Source organism: Dermochelys coriacea, chromosome 7 (genome assembly GCF_009764565.3).
Source record: "Dermochelys coriacea isolate rDerCor1 chromosome 7, rDerCor1.pri.v4, whole genome shotgun sequence".
In the NCBI taxonomy this organism is placed as follows: domain Eukaryota; kingdom Metazoa; phylum Chordata; order Testudines; family Dermochelyidae; genus Dermochelys; species Dermochelys coriacea.
The window spans coordinates 123,485,048-123,491,120 of NC_050074.1; positions in this window are offsets into that span (position 1 = coordinate 123,485,048).

The following is a 6,073-nucleotide window of genomic DNA, read 5'->3' on the forward strand; positions in this document are numbered from 1 at the left end:
GAAAAAGCACATTGTAACTTTTGAATTATTTTATTTATTGAAATGTTTAATATCTACATTACTAACAGGGCTGCTGTTTCCAGGGGCAGCGGCTACCCCTCTGGGTGAGACTGCTGCTCTCCTTCCAATACCCTTCTACTGAATTTTCCATTGTTTAATGCTAACACTAATGTTTACAGCACACATGCATAGCATAGTAGCCAGCTAGTCAACCCCGCAATGCTCCTTGGTTACTGTTAGAGAGTCAGAGTTCTCTAGGAATGCACCACCTGAGAGGACAATAAACTGTGTTAGTACGTTGGCATTATCATCAGGTTCCTGAGCATTAGCTCTTCATGCCACTGTAGGGTTAACGCTCGGCTAACCCTTCTGGCCCTTCTGTAATGACACCACTACAGCGTATGGAAGGCCACGTACCTGCTCTGGGTGGGTGTGTTCTGTTCTGAGGGAGCAGCTGGTGCTTTTTACTTCTCAGTGTTTTGTTTTTTAAATGAGGTTGCTGCTGAGAACCAAATATTTTGCCTGGTTTAGCCACTTAAGTATTAGAGGAGAACTCAAGGGAGTTGTGGAGTCAGGGTAGTAGCCTTATCTCTACATAGAGCCAAGTCTGGATCTTTGAAAAGAACAAGCTTGGGGTAGGAGGAGGGGAAGGTATTTTAAGTAGGAAAGAAGCATCTTGGGAAAACCCAGAGCTTTTCCTACCTCCTAACGGATTTGCACCTCTAGGGGCATGGAGGGGGAGAGGAGCCTTCCAAAACTTTTTTTTTTTAAACCACCTGTTTTTATTTTAGATACTACATGGCTAGTTGGAGATTCAATCTCTGGATTTAGAATATGCAGTTAGCTTTATTTCTATTATAAAAGCCAGCTGCCTCCATCAGACATGCAATGATGCAAATGCAGACTTTGTGCTTATCATTAAAGGGAAAAAAGTGTTAAAGCCTGCTCATTTAGAAGACAGTCTGGATAGTGTGTTTTGTTTTTTAAGTAATGTGCCTGTGGTAAATCCCTGCTTTGTGTCTTGAAACAGAAGGTGTAAACACCAGTAATTCCCACATGTGCAATTGCATCCTTTGCTTCACAAGCCACCCTTCCCCTCTTAACATCATGCCTGCAGCTGTGGTACTGACAGGCTCCAGGACAACTTCTGGCTGGTAGTGCCCGTGCAGAACAGAATCTGGTCACCCCAGCTCTGCAATGGAGTGATACTGTGTGGTGGGAGGGATAGAATTTTCTTCTTAGCCTGCCTCGGAATAAATTCCAGGAGGAGGCTGCTCCCGGCTCAATCCCCGTGCCTCTCCTACTGCTTTTATCAGGGCAGTGTCTGTTTACACTAGCGAGAACGTGAGTGGGAGTCAGAGTCTCACCTTACACCCCCACGAAGAAGAGCGAGGCTGGCAGTACCATGCTGTTGAAAGCTGCTGCAGTCTCACCAAGTTGTATTTGTATATTCAAGTGTCTTAAAATCCAGTCAGGGCAAAACATGAGCAGATTTGACACCCCTTTAAGAACAAAGAAGATAGAAAGGGAGGGGTGGAAGATAGGACCTTTCCAGGGCAGTAGCTCCTGCTACACCAATTTCATTTGTTATACTGCTCCAAAAACAGTGCTGTCTCCATCCAGAGTGGGGCTAGTGCCATTTGTATAGAGGGGCAGCTGCCACCTTTTTAAAATGCACAGAGGCCCAGTATGCCTGAGCCAGACCTTAATGCAACTGGGGTGTTGAATAAGGTAAGATCAGGGCCCTCCTATCTGAACACTGGTGTAAACTGATAAAGGCTTACTAGACAGCCTGACGCTGCCTCATTAACACCATTTAGCGTTTTGGAGTGAGACTTTGGTGACATTAAGGGCTAGTCTACACTGGCAAGGCTAAAGTGCTGCTGTGGCAGCATTTTAACGTGCCTTGTCGAATCGCCACAGAGCTTTGGGAGAGGCCCTAAAAAAACCCACCTCCACGAGAGGTGTTGCTCCCAGCGCTGGGGCATAGTCTGCGCTGGGGCATGGTCTGCCCTTGTGCTTTACAGCAATGCAACTTGCTGTGCTCGGGGGGTGCTTTTTCCCAGCGGAAAGTTGCAGCGCTGTTAATGGCCAGTGTAGACAAGCCCTAAGACTTCTAGGCTGGCAGTAGTTAGACTACAGAGAATTTTCTATGGAAAGTCTCCCTCGAGGTCAGGTGCTTTAGGAGTAGCAGGGGGACAGTGGGCAGTAGTCTATAAAATGTTAGCAGCAGCCAGGTAGGCTGCAGCTACGATGTAGTTTGTTATAAAAGCAACGAAGCCTAAAGCAAACAGCATGAGAGAGAGCTCTGCAAGGAGGGCCTATTCTCCTAGGCCAGCTGATAAAGTCCATCCCCTGCACCAAGGTAAAAGTGACATAGGATATGATTGCAGTAGCCGCTAGCTCCAAGTCTCTTTTCACAGCCTTGTAAGTCAGTTGCTTATTGATTCCCTTTCTGTATCCCATCTGTGCACTCCACACTGTACCTGCCTGCACCAGCTAGATAAAAGTTTGTTCTTAAGTTACCCCTGAGCTGTAACAGTCTCCTTTCCTTGCAAGTCTGGCTAACTAGCCTGCTGTGAGGCCAGCGGCTGTTGAAGGTCTGTGCACTCCTTAAATCTGATTTAACATCCTGATTTAGAGAGTTGCTTTGGAATAGGCCAAGGAGCTGGAGGAGGGCTCCCCTTGGCTGAAACCAGCTAGTGCCACCCATGGAGCCCCCACACTCCTTGCCAATCTGCTGCCTCCCTAGAGAGCTAAACTTGAGTTTAAAATCTTTGCTATATCATCAGACATGAGCCTAAGAAATTACTGTCTCTTCCAGACACACAAGGAAGAAATAGGCTTATATAATTCCCACAGGTCTTAGTTGCTCATGTTTGGATCACCACTTCTAGAAAATGCTACACGTTTATTACAGCTTCAGTGGTTTGCAGATGCTGGTGCAGAGAAAAGGGAAATGAGAAGATTAGACATCAGACTTTAATTTGCATGTAGGCAAATTCTATGTGCCCCCCCCCCATCCATTTGTTTGCATGACTTGTAGCAGATTCGCTTTCTAAAGTGGGAGCAGGTTCAGCCATGCAGGCTGCACCCTGGCCTAGAACTAACCTACTCAAGCTGCAAAGCACCAGCAGGGACCTCTGGCCTCAGCCAAAGCTGCCAGATGTAGGTGTAGAAAGCAATGAGATGCAACAGTCCACTTTGGGATAGGGCAGTTTAGGAACATACTTCCGTGCAGTACCAGGTCTTCTGTAGTGCCAGCTTCCCACCTGGACAAGGCAGAGAAGCCAGCTACACTGTTGCATCGTCTGTTTTGCAGTGCACTTTTGGTACCCAGAGCACTACTCAAGCAGTAGCATGTATTATAAAGGCTTAGCCACTACAGCTGGTGTTGCAAAGGCTCCCCCATTTTCCCTCCCCTCCCCACTACTGAACTCATTTCCCTTGCAAATAACTAGTGGGAAGTTGGGCTGATGTTTAGCTTCCTCCTAATCCCAGTCTTTCTAAGAACAAAATAATGGTGGGTTGAAGTAAAAGCCCATTGCTGAGGAATAGCTGCTAACCCAAAGAGCCTGTTCTGTTGGAAAATAAGCTGTACTTGTATTCACATTGTTGGACAGCATCTGATAGCAGGTGATGCGTGGAAGGGAATGACTCTGTGTTTACAGCACAGGACAGCTCACAAGATTGCTGCCTCTTCCCTTGCCTGACCCCATATTCCTTATCCGGACTTGGAGCTAGCAGGAGCAGCAGCTCTGGGCAGGGTTCTGTTTGTAAGCCCCACTCGCCAGCCAAAGGCGCTGTCTGCAATCTAGCGTTTGTTCTATCAGCCTGATGCTGTTCCTCGCACACCTCTCCCAACTGCGGTGCCTGCCCGTGCCCAACATACCTAAATAAAGCTGTTCATATACAAAAACCTGCATCTCTCTGTCTGCAGAGGGGGGCTGGATGGGCTCTTACAGCAATTGCTCTGGAGACAATTTCTTCCCCTGGAACACTGGTGGTCATTTCAGAAGTTACTGTTGGGGGCTGTACACTTACACTCCACAGCATCCGAAGTGGGTAGGACAAAGGGACCAAACAGACAAGTTGCGGGGGGGAAGGAGGGTGACTGACAGACTTTTTTTTTTTAAAAAAAATCTCCCTCTGCCCTCACCCCAGGCAGCTGGGTAATTTAGAAGAAGTGGGGCATATAGGAGGAATCCAACTCTGGAGAAGGTAACAGCCTGGTGGAACAGTTCACAACAGACTACTCCACATGCAAGAATAGGCTGAAAGGATGGGGGCAGACTCTGGTCAGAGCCAACAAATGGGTCCGCAGTTGAGACTTCATTTCACAGTATGATAGTTAGCAAGGATTATTGAACAACTTAACGGACCCCTGCTGAAAGGAAAGATGTGAGCTATGGTTTGAAAGTAGTAAAGGTGAAGTCCCAGTAATCACAGCTGGAAGCCAGGCCAGAACAAGTACAAGACAGTGTTTTTAAAAGGGTCCTATAAACTGGACTTAGTTTCCACCTGGCGCCTGCTCCTATTCTGTGGAGCTGAAGACGAGCCCCCATGAGGCTGAAGGCCAGTGGTTCTAGAACAGAACACACAGGAGCCAGACCAGAAATTATTTCAGAGGATCCCAGCACAGCTTCCCCAGCCCTTGCTTTGCATTTTAAGTTCCTGTTTTGTCTGAAGCATCAATGGTGAGGTAGTAGCAGGTGGAGCATGCACTGAAAGTGCCAGCCCTGAACTGTATTTAATTCAGTCAGCTTCCTGCCTTGGAGCTGGGTGTGAATCATGAGCCCAGGCTGCCCCTCAGTCACCTGTGGCTAGTTTTATCTCAGCTTACTCATGCACTGACTTAATTAGAAAGGGTCACTACTCAGCTACAGCTGTTCCATAGGGGGCTGCCCCCTTCCTACCCTGTCACAAGGTGGCTTTGAGAGGAAGGTGTAGAGCATGGAGACAGCAGGGTGCCAAACAGAGGAAAGCTATAGCCAAGGGAGATTAGGCAGCTGAGGGTAGAACAGCTGGGCTTAGGGGTTATCCTTTGCCACAGGGAGCCCACTGGTGTTCACACCAGATTTGCTCGAATAATTCAGCTGGTGCTACCCTGAAGGCACTTGTACCCCAAGCTTTAAGACGGTGTCCGGGTGCCACTAAGTGTTTATTCGCCAGGAAGGGGAATCCGAGCAGATGGAAAAGCCATATTAACACAGATGGGGAAGGAGCAGGTAAAGCTTTTGTCAGGAGAACTTTACCTCAAAATGTATTTGTGGGAAGGAGAATTGTGCACGGATGGGGCTGCGAGGCCACTTGCACTCAGAGCCAACAGCCGAATGTAAAATGGGGGGAGCCAGACACCCAGATTCAACACCATTGAATTCCCTCCCTTCCCCCGTGGCCCTCCCCCCACATAAAATTGATAGCCACTGCAAAGAACAGAAGAACCACCAGAGGGATGCAAAGCAAGATATTAGAGAAAGGGGAGCGTGAACCTCAAACAGATACACACCAAGGCAAACGTTTTCCACGCAGAGAGTGAACTATCAGAGACAGACATTCACACACTCTGGTTTCTCTGGAGATGAATGCCAATAACAGAACCCTACGGAGAGGGAAAGCCTAGGTTCCCCTATTCCAGCAAAAGGTTTTTCAGGCCAGAGAATCAAGTGGGATTTGCCATACTGGGCTGAATTGAAGCAACAGTACTGTAAGCATTTGGAGCAGGGACCACATGGCTGCCTTGCATATGTCCAAGACTGGAAAGTGCGGTTTACAGTTCAGAGCAGCACCTGAGGGGTGATGTTGCCCAAGGAAATGGGCTTGGAAAGAGACTGATGCTCCAAGCCCGGCAGAACCTGGAACAGGTCAGATACCAAGGATACAAAAGCCCAGTCACAAACCAAACCAAAACTGGCATGGTCTGCCACAAGGGCTGCAGTTTGGATAGGGAGCACCTGCCTAGGCTGCAGTCAAAAGAACTTGAGGGGAGCATTTGGGAGGACACTGGTATTTGGTTTGTGTGCAACAGCTACTGGCACTGAAAGGCCAAAACCTCAGGAACTACACATCCCAC